The 16,077-nt window shown below is 45.4% G+C and overlaps 1 protein-coding gene across 1 annotated transcript in view; it reads left to right on the forward strand.

The window, feature by feature from the left end:
• Positions 1-343: 343 nt before the first annotated feature.
• Positions 344-16,077, forward strand: part of AUH (AU RNA binding methylglutaconyl-CoA hydratase) — a 295,495-nt gene continuing 279,761 nt past the window's right edge. The window contains exon 1 of the mRNA XM_044273314.1: positions 344-394. The gene's annotated coding sequence lies outside the window, so the exon portion shown is untranslated. The remainder of the gene's footprint in view (positions 395-16,077) is intronic.

Below are 16,077 nucleotides of genomic sequence, written 5' to 3' on the forward strand. Positions count from 1 at the left end.
CAGGTAAAAGGCCAGAGCAGGCAGAGTGCATGCAAATCTGTGAAACAGTCCATAAGGTAGGGCAGGAATGGATTAGGTTAGGTGGCAGAGGGTCAGGATCCAGGAAACAGGCAGGAGTCAGTACACAACCAGATTATAGCTCTTTTGCATGGCCTAGCAAGCAAGTGAAACCTAAAGTAATCTATTGTTCAGGCAAGGTTGGAACAAACAGCCCTGCATATACAGGATGGCTGATGAGCTCATTACAGCTGAACACATAGCAAAAGAGGAATTAACACTTGCAGTAGAGAGAGGTTCAATAAAAACACACTAATACACACACACACAGAAAGAGACCTAGCAGCCAGGCTGCAGGGACATAGAAGTCTGGTGGCCAGCCCCGGGCAGAAGCTAGGTGAGTGATCCAAACATACATTTTTCAAAACCTAGATGTGGCCAACTGCACCACTTTTTTTTCACAATTTATACCAGAATCTAGAGGCTCTCATATTCAGAAATGTTGGTCACTGTGAACAGATAGAGCTTTATTTTTCTAGACCTCTTTGTATATGATTACTAAGGTTGAGCGAATCGAGCTTCAGATCATAGATCTGAGGTCGATTCGTTAAAAAACTTTGTTTGTAATGCTGTTTCAATACAGTATTAAAATGTATGTGCTCCATGTAGGAAAACTTTGTCTCTGCCGAAGTAAATTACTTCAGTATTCCCATCTACGTATTTAAAAACATTTTAAACAAGGAGTTCGAAGTCTGCTTCAGTACTGACTGGTACCTTGGTACCAAAGCTGACTTCAGATTCCTATTTTAAAATGTTTTTAAATACGCAGATAGGAATACCAAAGAAATTTACCAAAGTCTTGTGCAACTTCGACCTTAGATCAGATCTCTATATCAGGTCCTCACAATGCCATATCAGACCTCAGATCAAGCCCCCATATCAGATCTTTAGACCCCCTTATCAGGCGTCATATCAGATCCTCAGACCCCCAGATCAGACCTCAGATCAGACCTCCATATCACATTTTCAGATCCTTTTATCAGACCCCCATCAGACCTCAGATCAGACCCCGATATCTAGGGGTGTAGCTAATGGCTCGGGCCCTGGTGCAAGAGTTCAGCTTGGGGTCCCCCTTCCCTCAGTGCTTTGTGGCCAGGGGCAGGAAGCGCATAGCTTTCGTGCTGCCCGAGGCAAAAATTGAAACGACACCCCCGCCTCCATGCCAAATTCTTGATTTAACCCTCTTCCCTTGAGCCAGAGGTGCAACTTGACCAGCATGCACTTTCTATAATATTGGTGTCTTCTTGTGCACCACAAGGGTCTTTGGGCCCCCTCAGGCTCCTGGGCCCGGTAGCGACTGCTACCTCTGCACCCCCTATAGCTACGCCCCTGCCCATATCACATTCTCAGACCCTCTTATCAGATGTCAGATTATACCCCCATATCACTTCCTCAGACCCACTTATCAGACCCCCATCAGACCCAAAATAAATAAATTCACTTACCTCCAAAAGCTCCACCGCTACTCTCCAGTTCCGGAGGTCTCTCCATCAGTCCCTGCTCGCTGGTCTTCTCCGGTCCCGCGCAGCACTGTGACCTGACTGCGTAAGTTGTCAGGTCATAGTGCGCACAATACTTCCTGACACTGTACGCAATCAAGAAAGTGCAGTGTGGACTCGGAGAAGACTAGGGAGGAGGGGTAAGTATGGCACTTCACTCACCTCTTCCCTGCCTCCTGCATACTAGTGAGCGCTTCAGTAATGGAAAGCTTTGATGCGGTTTTGGGGGTTTACTAATTATTATAGAAAATTTATCTTGAACTATTCTTGATGAGAGTACCATCTTGGAAACTGGGTCTAAGATTTATTGGACCTTACAAAATATCTGCGGTGGTCAATCCAGTAGCGTTTCGTCTGGATCCTCCGCAGACTTGGAGGCTCCATGATGTGTTCCACAGGGGTTTACTGAAGAAATGTTATATTATAGAAAATTTATCTTGAACTATTCTACCATTGTAAAACCTCTGACCGATATGACTAAGAAGGGCGTCAACGTCTCTGTCTGGTCGGATGAGGTATTGCAGGCCTTTTCGATTATTAAGGAATGTTTTGCGTCTGCTCCCATTCTGGTGCAGCCCGATGTGTCTCGGCCATTCGTGGTGGAGGTTGATGCATCAGAAGTGGGGGTTGGAGCAGTGCTGTTGCAGGGTTCATCTCCTGGCAAATGGGTTCTCGGTCGCCGAGAGGAATTATGATGTAGGAGGAGATAGGGAACTGCTGGCCATCAAATTGGCCTTTGAGGAATGGCGTCGCTGGTTGGAGGGGGCGTCTCATCCCGTTACAGTATATACTGATCATAAGAATTTGGCTTACCTGCAATCTGCCAAGCGTCTGAATCCTAGACAGGCTAGATGGTCACTGTTCTTTACCAGGTTCAATTTTGTGGTTACATTTCGTCCGGGGGTTAAAAACGTCAAGGCGGATGCGTTGTCTCGCAGTTTTCCTGGGGGATGTGATCCAGAGGATCTTGCTCCGATTTCTGCTGATGGGGTGGTGGTCTCTGCTCTGTACTCCGATTTGGAGATGGAGGTGTTGGGAGCCCAGGAGGGGGCTCCTGGTTCTTGTCCCCTAGGAAGGTTGTTTGTTCCTGATGGACTGCGATACAGGGTATTCAAGGAACATCACGATACTGTCCTTGCTGGACATCCTGGTGGTAAGTCCACCTTTGATCTTGTGTCCCGGAGGTTCTGGTGGCCCGGGTTACGTAAGAGTGTTGAGGATTACGTAGCAGCTTGTGAAACCTGTACATGGTCAAAGGTTGCTCACACTCGACCTTCTGGTTCACTTCTTCCTTTGTCTATTCCATCTCGTCCTTGGACGCACTTGTCTATGGACTTTATTACGGATCTGCCGAGTTCCTCCGGGAAAACAGTAATTTTGGTGGTTGTTGACCGTTTTAGTAAAATGGCTCACTTTGTATAGTTATCTAGTCTGCCCAATGCCAAGACTCTTGCTCAGATTTTTGTTGATAATATCGTGAAATTACATGGCATTCCCTCGGATGTGGTTTCTGATAGGGGCACGCAGTTTGTCTCCAGGTTTTAGAGGGCATTCTGCTCTCGGCTTGGCATTCAACTTTCATTCTCTTCGGCTTTTCATCCGCAGTCGAATAGGCAGACAGAGCGTACTAATCAAAACCTGGAGACCTACTTGAGGTGCTTTGTGGCTGAGAATCAGGAGGACAGGTCCTCATTCTTATCCCTAGCAGAGTTTGCTTTGAATAACCGTAGGCAGGAGTCCACGGGTAAGTCGCCATTTTTTGGCGCATACGGTTTTCATCCTCAGTTTGGTACCTTTTCTGGGACTAGTTCCTCTGGGATGCCAGAGGAGAGATTTTCTTCTGCCTTGTCTTCTATCTGGCGGAGGATCCAAGTGAATTTGGAGAAGATGGGTGAGAGGTATAAGCGAATGGCTGACAAGAGACATATGACTGGTCCGGACCTGTGTGTGGGTGATCTGGTGTGGTTATCTATTAAAAATATTAAACTGAGAGTACCATCTTGGAAACTGGGTCCAAGATTTATTGGACCTTACAAAATATCTGCGGTGGTCAATCCAGTAGCGTTTTGTCTGGATCCTCCGCAGACTTGGAGGATCCATGATGTGTTCCACAGGTCTTTACTGAAGAAATATGTGAAACCGGTGGAACCATTGCCATTGCCTCCTCCCCCTGTTCTAATTGATGGAAATTTAGAGTTCGAGATCTCTAGGGTTCTCGACTCAAGAGTTCCCTTCAGTACCTGGTACACTGGAGGGGATACGGCCCTGAGGAGAGGATGTGAGTTCCGGCTGTGGATGTTAGTGCCAGCCGACTGGTGAGCGCTTTTCACAGATCCCACCCAGATAAAGTTGGGCCGGGGTGTCCGGAGGTCACCTGTAGAAGGGGGGTACTGTCATGCCCTGCTCAGGTTATGTGCGGAGGTCTGCCAGGTTAGCAGCATGTGTGTAGCCTTTTGTTTTGTTTTGGAGTTGAGCTGTATCCGCCTCCCTTCAGGTGCACTCGGTTGGTATGAGTTTAAATTACGCCCACTCCCAGTGTCCTGTGCGGGTTATAGCTTCTGTCTTGCTCAGTGGAAGGAAGGAAGTCTTTGCTGTTTCTGCTTAGTAACAAGATAAGTTTGTTTTGTTTTTCTTGTGGTTGTCTGTCTAGGCTGTTAGAGAGACACCTGCCCCCTCCAGGTCCTGAGGGAGCAGGCTGCCTCTTTCCCCCTTTCAAATAGGAGAAGAGAAAAAAGAGGTTGAGTGGTTCCACCACAGGTTGTTAGCCCTGGGGAACAGGCGCCAGAGGAAGGGAGAAGATGCTGGTGTAAATAAGGAAATAAAATAAGATAGCACCACCGTCTAAGTGCCGTTAGGTAACTATTGTGGGAAGGCAGCACAAGTGTTAGAGGGAAGTGAAAAGAAATTTCCAATCCCAACAAACAAATACCAGTATTAGATGGTCTAATACTGGTCTTTCCCCCTTTCACCATCTTAGGGATTTTAGGGAATCTTCAGCCTAGGCACGGAGACACGTTCATTCCCACCTTCAGGGTCTGAATGTGGGCATAGAAGTCTAGGAAGAGCTGGTAGGGATTTGTCAGGAGGTGACCTTTATCCCTAGCTTCTTGCCTAGACACTGGTTTGGTGGTAATCTGTGTATCTTGTATCCTGTCCAGCGTGACAACTGCATCTTAACAAATGATATTGTTAAAGTAGCACTCCCCCAAAAAAATGTATTCTGTGACCTGTTAGAAAGGTGCATGATGTAATCCGTAGTGAATGTAATGTTCTCTTTGACTGTATTTATGAGGTATCCCCTCCCTTCTAAGTTTTAGCTGTGTCATGTGACCAACTCTCTGATCTCCAACTAACACAGGACAGAAAGTCAGTTACTTCTCTATTTATTCCTATGAGACTGACATTGAGGCTCCCATTTGCTGGTCACATGACACAGCCGAGAAGCAGAAGGGAGGAGATAGCTCACAAAATACAGTCACTGGTAAAAAGATTACATTCACTACAGATTACAGCATGTACCTTTCTAACAGGTAAATAAAAATGTTTGTGGGATTTCTTCTGTATCTCCTGATAACTTTATATTTGTAATGGAGTATGGAGTGCTTCCTCCTCTTCAAACAGCTGATTGGTGGGGGTCCCAGGTGTCGGACTCCTGCCAATCAGATATTGATGACCTATCCTGATGATAGGTCATCAATATTAATGGCTGGACAACTCCTTTAGCACATAATGCTGTGCAAGTACACATTATGTGCAATGAGCAGATTGCTGCACTGAGTCTGCTTCATACAGGCCACAATGACTGGGATTGGCAATGACACCGAAACTGTCATTTGACGCTTTCAACAGAGAGGTTAGGCAGAGGGATGCAGCTCCCTCTGCCTTCCAATCGGAGCACCCGCAATGAAACCACGGGGCTCTAATTGGTTACCATGACAGGCCAGGGAACCTTCAGCAAGCCCCAGGCTGTCATGGTAACCAATTATTTATAGACTGCCTGCTATGCTGTGCACGAGGATCAGCTAATCAGGCAGCGCTTCAAAATCTCATTCACCATAATATATTTCTATTATGGTGAAAGGGACAAGGAATAAAAAAAATCCCATGTTCTAGCCCCCTATGGAGGCTAAAAGTTATTAGGTAAAAAAAAAAAGTTAAAAAACAAAAACAAAAAAAGAGCTATTAAAATATTTTCCCTGCGCGGTAAACACTGTAACAGAAAAAACCTGTAAAAACATGCGATTCAACATTTTGTCCCCTGCCCCCCGAAAAAATGTAATAACAGTGATCAATAAGTTGTATGAACCCCAAAAATGGTACCAAAAGCTCTGTACACCAAAATATAAAAAAAGTTATTGCTGTCAAAAAATGGCAATGTAAAGAAAATCTAAACAAAATAAAAACTATACAAATTTAGTATCACCATAATTGTATTGACCCACAGAAGGTGTCTAAGCTCTCCCTTACTAATGGTTGTTTGCCTCAATATATGTAGCAGTTAGCTGTTAAAAAGGTTGTGTAGTGGCGTAATATTGATGACCTGTCCTCAAGATAGGTCATCAATAACAGATGGGTAGGGGTCCAAATTCCAGCACCCCAGCAGATCACTTGTTTGAAGGGATCGTGGCACTCATGCAAGCATTGCTTTCTCTTCAAAGTTTACCAGAGTGACATCCCCTTTGTAGTGGCAGTACAGTGTAATTACAACTGCTCCTCCCATTCCATTGAATGGGAAGGAGCAGTTGCAACTGCACTTCGCCACTGGTACAAAGGAGATGATATGCAGGTAAACTTTGAAGAGGACGCAACCCCTTTAAACAGCTGATCGGCGTGGGTGCCAGGAGTCGGACCCCAGCCAATCTGATATTGATGAGCTATCCTAAGGACAATTCATTAATACTATGCCACTGTACAGCCTGTTTAATTTTCTATTTAAGAATACCTTTGCATTGATTTTTTTTTTTACATTTGCTTTCTAAATGAAAAATGAAAGAGGACCTGTCATGATTTAAAAAAAATGCAAACTGTTTACCGGTCTTCATTCCCAATGTCCCCCTAAGTATAGTGCTGTATTTTCTTTTTATGTAAGCATAGCTATGGCCCCCAATCCAGTTTGGCACCCTATATGCTAATTGAGAACGATAGTTTAACTGGGCAGAGACCATTGCTCTTCTCCCTAGGCAGGATCTACAGCAGTCTGGCATTGTCCTGTCATAGTAGATAGCCTCAGAGTGATGCAGAAGCTCAGTGTGATCTCCTAAGACATCACAAGGGTACAGTATGAATGAGCAAAGATCAGCAGTTTGCATGGTTAAAACTCATGACAGGTTCCCTTTAAGCAACTTTCTAAATAGTCTTCATAAAAATCTTACCATTTTGTTCATGTGGAGTCAGTGCAACTCCTTCATGTAGCTGGCTGTGCTGCTGCCTCCGACATAGATCTGAAAGCACACTGCTCCTGACTGTCAGGATTCTTTGTCCCCCCCCCCCCCCCCCCCCCCCCCCCCCCCCCAATCTTTCATTAGAGATACTAGCATGTAAAGACCTTTTTACATGGATGGGTTATTGGAATAAACTTTTAGACAAGTCCTAATTTCTGATAACTGGCCCCATGTAAATGCATGACTCATTCACCAGGTGGAAGCGCCTTTGATATGGCACATAAAATCAATGATTGCTGGCAGCAGATTTCTCTGTGTAAATGGGGATCTTCTGCCGGTATTGAATCTGTATGGGGATGAGCGATCACTTTATTACCTCTGCTCATGATCAGGCAATTATGGGGAATGTTTGGTTTGTTTTGGATAATTATCTTGGCATTGGTCCATGTAAATGCAGCTATAGACTATAACATTGTACGCGTCAGATAATGTGTGGAAAGAAGAAAAGCTTTCAGGGAGGACAGCAGGGGCAGATTGGACTACACAGGGAAATATCCCAGTGGGCCAATGCCCAGGGGGCCGCCTGAGTCCTCTTCATGGTTGTCAGCCAGGTACATAATCTGATCCGCTCAGCATTAAATTATGCACTTCACTGGTGGCCGCAAGTGCCCTCCTGAATTAAAAAACTGTATTGCTGCCCTCAGGACGGTGATGCAGTTAAATACTGCGACGGGGGCGACAGCAATTTGTGCCGCACTGTGGTATTAGGTTCTACTGGGACTGCATTTTGTGCTGCACTAAGGTATTGCTTCCCTCTACTTCTATTGTTCCTGCCTACATATGCTACCCCACTGTCTGTCAATTTGAACCTACCTACAACACGGGGCCACGTTTATTTTTTATTTTTTTCAGAGCCACTTTCCAGAGCTAAGTTCCTAGTCAGCCACTTGTGGGCAGATTAGGGTACTTTCACACTAGCGTTATTCTTTTCCGGCATAGAGTTCCGTCCTAGGGGCTCAATACCAGAAAAGAACTGATCAGTTTTATCCTAATGCATTCTGAATGGAGAGTAATCCGTTCAGGATGCATCAGGATGTCTTCAGTTCAGTCTTTTTGACTTTTCAGGACTGAGATAATACCGCATCATGCTGCGGTTTTATCTCCGTCCAAAATTCCGGAACACTTGCCGGAATAGCGGATCCGGCATTTTTTCCTATTGACATGCATTAATGCCGGATACGGCCCCGAGGAAAACAGATCCGGCATTGCGGTCTGGGCATACTCAGACCGCAAAAAATAAAAAATAAAACACCGCAGAGACGGATCCGGCATTTCAATGCATTTGTCATACGGATCAGGATCCTGATCATTCTGACAAATGCCATCAGTTTGCATGCATTTTGACGGAACTGCCTGCCGGAATCCTCTGCCACAAGTGTGAAAGTACCCTTACATAGGCAGTACTATATCAAAGTGCAGATCGGTAAGAAAAAACACAGAAGTCTACAGCTGTGCATCAGTGTAGAGATATTCCAAGGAAGACTTCAGAAGGGGGTGGGGGGGTGGGGAAATCACATACTCCTAGGCATCAGTGTCTGCAGGGCCGTCTTTACCAAGGGGCAGAAGGGGCAGCTGCCCCGGGCCCAGTTGCTCCTGGGGGGCCCAAGGCAGCTACCTCTTGAGCCCTGCTAGCCACTGCCCCGGGTGTCAGGCTGTCAGCTTCACAGGGGGTGAGTCCCGGCATCGTACTGTGCTAGAGCTGTGAATGTGATCTAGGACCTTAATGACATCATCACCATGTGACCAGTAACCTAGCAATATTACTGGTCACATGGCTATGAGGTCACCACAGGTCCTAGCAGGAGTGTTGCAGTAGAAGTTTGCCTTAACTGTGGAGCTTTTTTGTGTGAAGATTATATCAGAAAAAGGTGACACTCAGGGGCTGTTATGCTAATATACTTTAAACTACTGTATAGTGGGGTGCTGTATATTTTGTGGGGGCCTGTATACTGTGTGGTAGGCTGTATACAGTGTGGGCCTGTATACTGTGTGGTAGGCTGTATACTGTGTGGTAGGCTGTATACTGTGTGGTAGGCTGTATACTGTGTGGTGGGCTGTATACTGTGTGGTAGGCTGTATACTGTGTGGGGCCTGTATACTGTGTGGGGCCTGTATACTGTGGGGCCTGTATACTTTGTGGGGCCTGTATACTTTGTGGGGCCTGTATACTTTGTGGGGTCTGTATACTGTGTGGTAGGCTGTATACTGTGTGGGGCTGTATACTGTGTGGGGCTGTATACTGTGTGGGGCCTGTATACTGTGTGGTAGGCTGTATACTGTGTGGGGCCTGTATACTTTGTGGGGCATATATACTTTGTGGGGCATATATATTTTGTGGGGCCTGTATACTTTGTGGGGCCTGTATACTGTGTGGTAGGCTGTGTGGTAGGCTGTATACTGTGTGGTGGGCTGTATACTGTGTGGGGCCTGTATACTGTGGGGGGGCTGTATAGTGTGTGGGGGGCCTGTATACTGTGGGTGCTGTATATTGTGGAGTGCTATACTGCTGTACTGTATAGTGTGTGGGGGGCCTGTATACTGTGGGTGCTGTATAGTGTGGAGTGCTATACTGCTGTACTGTATAGTGTGGGGTGCTGTATATGGTGAGGTGCTATACTGCTCTACTGTTGTATACTGTGGGGTGCTGTATACTGTGGGCTGCTATACTATATACTGTGGGGTACTGTATAGTGTGGGGTGCTGTATACTATAGGGTGCTATACTGCATACTGTGGGGTGCTGGGGTGCACTGTAACACTAGGGTGAGCCGAGCCCTGGTCTCCTTCCTGCAGAGCGGTGCCCACTTCCAGCTTGAGCCCAGCTGCCCAGAACACTGATCCTGAGCCGCTGGAGTCTTCAGAACGTGAAGTATTTACAGTCATTCACTGTACTCTACCAGGGGTGTAGATTTTTTGTGTGTGTGTTGTGGTGGAGGGTGTGATTGCCTGCTAAGGTGTGGGAAGGCGGGATCCAGGGGGCCCAAGTAAATTTTTGCCCAGGGTCCAATCAATATTAAAGACGGCCCTGAGTGTCTGTTAGTGCAGGAATGGCCAACCTGAGGCTCTACAGCTGTTGCAAAACAACTCCCAGCATGCCCAGACTACCTATCTCTATCAGCCTACAGCAGGGCATGGTGGGTGTTGTAGTTAGCCATGTGTTAGTGCAAAGGAAGAGCGATCCCTCCTGGGCTGTAAAGGTACAACCACAAGGTGTGGCTGAGCAGCTGAGTCACGGTTGTGGTGCTACCACACTGTGATTGAGTAGCACACTGTGATTGGTTGAACTTGATGGACGTATGTCTTTTTTCAACCGTATTAACTATGTAACTATGTGGTCACACGAGCCGCAGCACGTTCTAATTAAACTTAGGACCACACGTTTTAGTGCCACTGTATTGTTAATGGCCATTAACAATGCAGACCAATTAAACAGCACGGTCCCAATTAGTTTGATCAGAGACTGCTTTGGCTCATATGGCCACAGGGTACTTGAGAGCAGCGCGGCTGCGTCACTACCATGACTCAACTGCGCCAGAGAAATTAGTAGAACGCGAACTAGACAATAACAGATGGTCTGAAAATAAAATATGAATAAAGATTGCAGTCTGGAACAACCACATTACTAAGATATGTAAAACTTTAGCGATTAATTCCCTCACCTCCTCTCCAACTTATTTGTAAAGTACAACTCCAATACAGAACATAGTGCTATGATTGTAACTGTGACATTTCCTTGTACAGTATATACAGATGTAGAATACCAATGACACATAGTACTCTACTCATAGTGAAAACTGTACACTTAAATGTACTCACATTTTACTGGAAGATGCAACAATGACTTATATGTAGGTAGGTAATGTAGGACTTGCTATAAGTCTGAATTATTGAATGGGTTGTGTATGTTACAAAAACAGACAGCTTTTTCTCCCCAGATAAAGTGCCACTCTTGCTCATGGACTGTGTCAGATATTGCAATTCAACTCCATCCAGGTAAACACTAGACTCAGGCCATGAAGTGGCGCCATCTTTGGAAAAAGCAGATCTTTCCTTAAAAAAAAAAAAAAACTCATACAACTCCATTAAAAGGGGTTTTCCACGCCCCAGCAGGTCCCACAAAGCCACTTCATTTACACAGAACACACCTGTAGGAGAAAGTTTGTAATATACTTACCATTCCGAAGTTGTGTAGATTGGCTTCTTGCTTCTTCTCTGAATAAGCTGCTTCCAATATCACGTTCATTACTAGGTTTGGGCCTGGAAGTCAATTCCACTGTGGACGGGCCAGAACTATGCCTCTCCCGGGTATGTGTAGATAAGGTGGATTCGGGAGTTGTGTATGTGCCAGGGAGAGGAAAAGTTCTAGGCCTGTGCTTGGTGGAAGTGACATCCCATCCATAGCCCAGACCAGAAAATTGTCAAATTATGTAACATCGGCAGAAGCTGGATTTTCATGTGATCGGGTTCCCAGGAGGCCGATCCATGCAATTTGAGAACGGTAAGTATATTACAAACTTTCTCTTAGGCCTCATGCACACGACCGGTTTTTTTTACGGTCCGCAAAAACGGGGTCCGTAGATCCGTGATCCGTGACCATTTTTTCGTCCGTGGGTCTTCCTTGATTTTCGGAGGATCCACGGACATGAAAAAAATGTCGTTTTGGTGTCCGTCTGGCCGTGCGGAGCCAAACGGATCCCCATTGACTTTCAATGTAAAGTCTGGAGTCTTATACCATCGGATCGGAGTTTTCTCCAATCCGATGGTATATTTTAACTTGAAGCGTCCCCATCACCATGGGAACGCCTCTATGTTAGAATATACTGTCGGATATGAGTTACATCGTGAAAACTCATATCCGACAGTATATTCTAACACAGAGGCGTTCCCATCGTGATGGGGACGCTTCTAGTTAGAATATACTACAAACTGTGTACATGACTGCCCCCTGCTGCCTGGCAGCACCCGATCTCTTACAGGGGGCCGTGATCAGCACAATTAACCCCTCAGGTGCCGCACCTGAAGGGGTTAATTGTGCGTATCATAGCCCCCTGTAAGAGATTAGGGGCTGCCAGGCAGCAGGGGGCAGACCCCCCCCCCCAGTTTGAATATCATTGGTGGCCAGTGTGCGGCCTCCCCCGGCCCCCCTCCCTCCCTCTATTGCATTAATAACATTGGTGGCAGTGTGCGGCCTCCCCCGCCCCCCCCTCCCTCTATTGCATTAATAACATTGGTGGCAGTGTGCGGCCTCCCCCGGCCCCCCTCCCTCCCTCTATTGCATTAATAACATTGGTGGCAGTGTGCGGCCTCCCTTCTCCCCCCGCCCCCGATCATTGGTGGCAGCGGAGTTCCGATCGGAGTCCCAGTTTAATCGCTGGGGCTCCGATCGGTAACCATGGCAACCAGGACGCTACTGCAGTCCTGGTTGCCATGGTTACTTAGCAATAGTAGAAGCATCATACTTACCTATTAATGCAATAGAGGGAGGGAGGGGGGGCCGGGGGAGGCCACACACTGTGCCACCAACGTATTAATACAATAGAGGGAGGGAGGGGGGCCGCACTGGCCACCAATGAAATTTAAACTGGGGAGGGAGGGGGGTCTGCCCCCTGCTGCCTGGCAGCCCCGGATCTCTTACAGGGGGCTATGATACGCACAATTAACCCCTTCAGGTGCAGCACCTGAGGGGTTAATTGTACGGATCACAGCCTCCAGTAAGAGATCGGGTGCTGCCAGGCAGCAGGGGGCAGTCATGTACACAGTTCGTTGTATATTCTAACTAGAAGCGTCCCCATCACTATGGGAACGCCTCTGTGTTAGAATATACTGTCGGATCTGAGTTTTCACGAAGTGAAAACTCCGTTCTGAAAAAAGCTTTTATGCAGACGGATCTTCGGATCCGTCAGTATGAAAGTAACCTACGGCCATGGATCACGGACACGGATGCCAATCTTGTGTGCATCCGTGTTCTTTCACGGACCCATTGACTTGAATGGGTCCGTGAACCGTTGTCCATCAAAAAAATAGGACAGGTCATTTGACGGACAGGATACACGGATCACGGTCTCGGCTGCAAAACGGTGCATTTTCCGATTTTTCCACGGACCCATTGAAAGTCAATAGGTCCGCGAAAAAAAAACGGAAAACGGCACAACGGCCATGGATGCACACAACGGTCGTGTGCATGAGGCCTTACAGGTATGTTCTGTGTAATTAAAGTGGCTTTGTGGAACCTGCTGGATTTCTTTAGAAAATGCGCACATAAACATTGATTAAATAAGTCACATTTCATCTGGGTCACTTTGTACCAAAGCCATTAAAACACTTCACTCTAATAGATGAAAAAGCAACTATGACAAACACCACAATTATAACATGCAAGGTTTCATTCGAATTTTCTAGATTTCTCTGTTAAATGGACAGTTGAAAGTGGCGGATTTCAGCTTGTGAATAATGGTGTGTGACAAGAGCAATAAAATATTAATAATAATAATAAAATCATTATAACCTCACATTAGTAAATGACTGGAATAAACATGCACGGCACAGGTACAGTATATCAGATGATTTTAAATGATGCAGCTTCTCCTGTAAAGAAAAATTGACTGCTAGGGGCAATGATTTCAACAATTGCACCAGGAAATTTCTTCATAGTCATCCTCCTGACTGATAATCTATTTGCCTGAAAAATTGGAATGTCTGTAGTTAGCTGCACATGCACACAACAGTGAAAAAATAAATAAAAATCAGTTAAAAACAGATAAGCTGTCCATTTTTAATGGACGTTTTCTTCACTGATGCCTTTCTGCAAAACGGATGTTAAAAATTGACCCATTCAATTTTAAGGGGCAGTCGGTCAGTGAAAAACGGACAAGATAAAACAGGTTATATTTTTTTACGTCTGTTATTCACTGGTCATAAACAAAACTGCCGTGTGAATAACCCTCTAGACTAACATTGGTCTCAAATAGGACGTGTGATGGCTGCTAAATAAAATGTCCATAACATGTCAGTTTTTCACTAAGGCTACATTTACACATGGGCTTGTGAACTTTCAATGCAGAAATTACAGTACAATGCAAATTAATGGGGTTTGACAAGTCACCTTAGGGTTTTTGGCGCTGATTTTGGGAAAAGTACTATAGAATTTAATAAAGTTAAAAATCTGCCTGACAAAATCTTTATAAAAAACATGCATAATTTTGAGGTGTCAAAATCTGCTTGTATTCAGCTTGAAAATCAGCCGCGTGAACTGACCCTTAAAATGCTACAGAAAAAAGTGTGAATTTGATGGCAGATAGCATGCGCCTTGTGTAGGGGTTTTGTCCAGGTACAGTATTTGTCATAGATTTAAACCAATGCAATGTAAAGTATGCAGAATTTGGTGCATATTACAGGCCATTTCTGCCACAGAAACGTTGTTTCCTTGCGTATATGGCTGTACAATGAAAGAACTGCTCTTTCCTGATCTCACCATAACAGGTAAGGACCCATTCATTTCAATGGGGCCGCAAAAGATCCAGACAGCACACTGTATAGTAGTAATTCCGTTCTGCTAAAAAGATACAGCATGTCCTATTCTTGTCCGTAACTCAAAATTTGCGGATCCGCAAAACACTACGGTCGTGTGAATGTAGCCTAAATTGCACGACAGGAGTGTGTACAATTAATTTAATTGGGGAGTGGAGTAGGCCGATGCCACAGCACCTTAACAGAACCCAATCTACCATCAAAATCAATTCCATGTAATGTTTTGGCCCAGTTGTCTTTTAGTTTCTGAGAACTCAATATTCTCAGGATAGGACTTCAGTACCTGATTGGTTGGGGTGCACCACCCGACACAGCCACTGATCATCTGTTTAAAGAGGGTTCCTCACAGCATGCCAAACATAGTGCTGTACATTTTATAGAGGCTGTGCATGGTATTGCAGCCCATGCTCATTCACCTGAATGGGACTGGGCTGCAAATAGGCCATGAGACTGATGAAAGTGGTGTCACTGGCCTAGGAATTCAAAAAGTTGATCAGCACAGGTGCCAGGTATCCGCTGCACACCAGTCAGATATTGATGACTTATCCTGAAGATAGGCCGTCACTATGGAATGCCCTAAAAAAAAAAAAAAAATTGTTGTTTGAATACAATATTTAGTGTCATAATAGCACATGGCTGCTGGGTAAACTTTGCTAGGCACATAAAAATTGCAAAGTTATTACAGAAGTACTAGTTCAGATGAATCATTATAAACTACATCAAAGGGAACAACGGTGCAAAAGTAAAAAAAAAAAAACACTCCCATTCAGAGCATTTTGGGTGCAGCGCTGAGCTACCATTTTCTGCCCTGTTGATCCCTGCTAGAACGGAAGTTTGTCATGCCGTCTAGACACACGTAACCGCTTGAGCTTATCTAAGGCAAATCTACAAACATAATGATGTTGCACTGGAGGGCACTTTAGTGACCATACTTACGTTATGGCAATGCACAGCTTTACCTTGTGTATAATGTCTCAGAGTATAGCCACACAGGGTATTTCGATGCAAATTTGCTGTGGAACTTGTTGCAATTTTGTCCCTATGTATTACAAGGGGTAAAATCCTTGTTGTAAATCCACAGCATAAATTGATATACTTTTGACTTAAAATTCGCATTGCAGGTCAATTTCTGCTGTGGAGTACTGATAGTGTTTAAAAAGTTACAAACATGAGGTTTGAAAATTTTTTACACCAGAAAACTGGTGTGGGGGAATGATACATTTTCCCAAGTGTGTTTTTCTACTAGCATTTTCCCCTATAAGGCCTCATGCACACGACAGTATTTTTTCGCGGTCCGCAAAAACGGGGTCCGTAGGTCCGTGATCCGTGACCGTTTTTTCGTCCGTGGGTCTTCCTTGATTTTTGGAGGATCGTTTTGGTGTCCGCCTGGCCGCGCTGAGCCAAACGGATCCGTCCTGAATTACAATGCAGGGAGTGTCAGGGAGTGGGAAAGGTATAATCCATATGAGAGCCCCATGCATTGGGGGAGCCCCTTCAACCCGGGGCCTGTTTTCATCTTCCCGCCCAGACCATTTTTTGCAATTCTGACATGTG

Source organism: Bufo gargarizans, chromosome 1 (assembly GCF_014858855.1).
Source record: "Bufo gargarizans isolate SCDJY-AF-19 chromosome 1, ASM1485885v1, whole genome shotgun sequence".
Classification (NCBI taxonomy): Eukaryota; Metazoa; Chordata; class Amphibia; order Anura; family Bufonidae; genus Bufo; species Bufo gargarizans.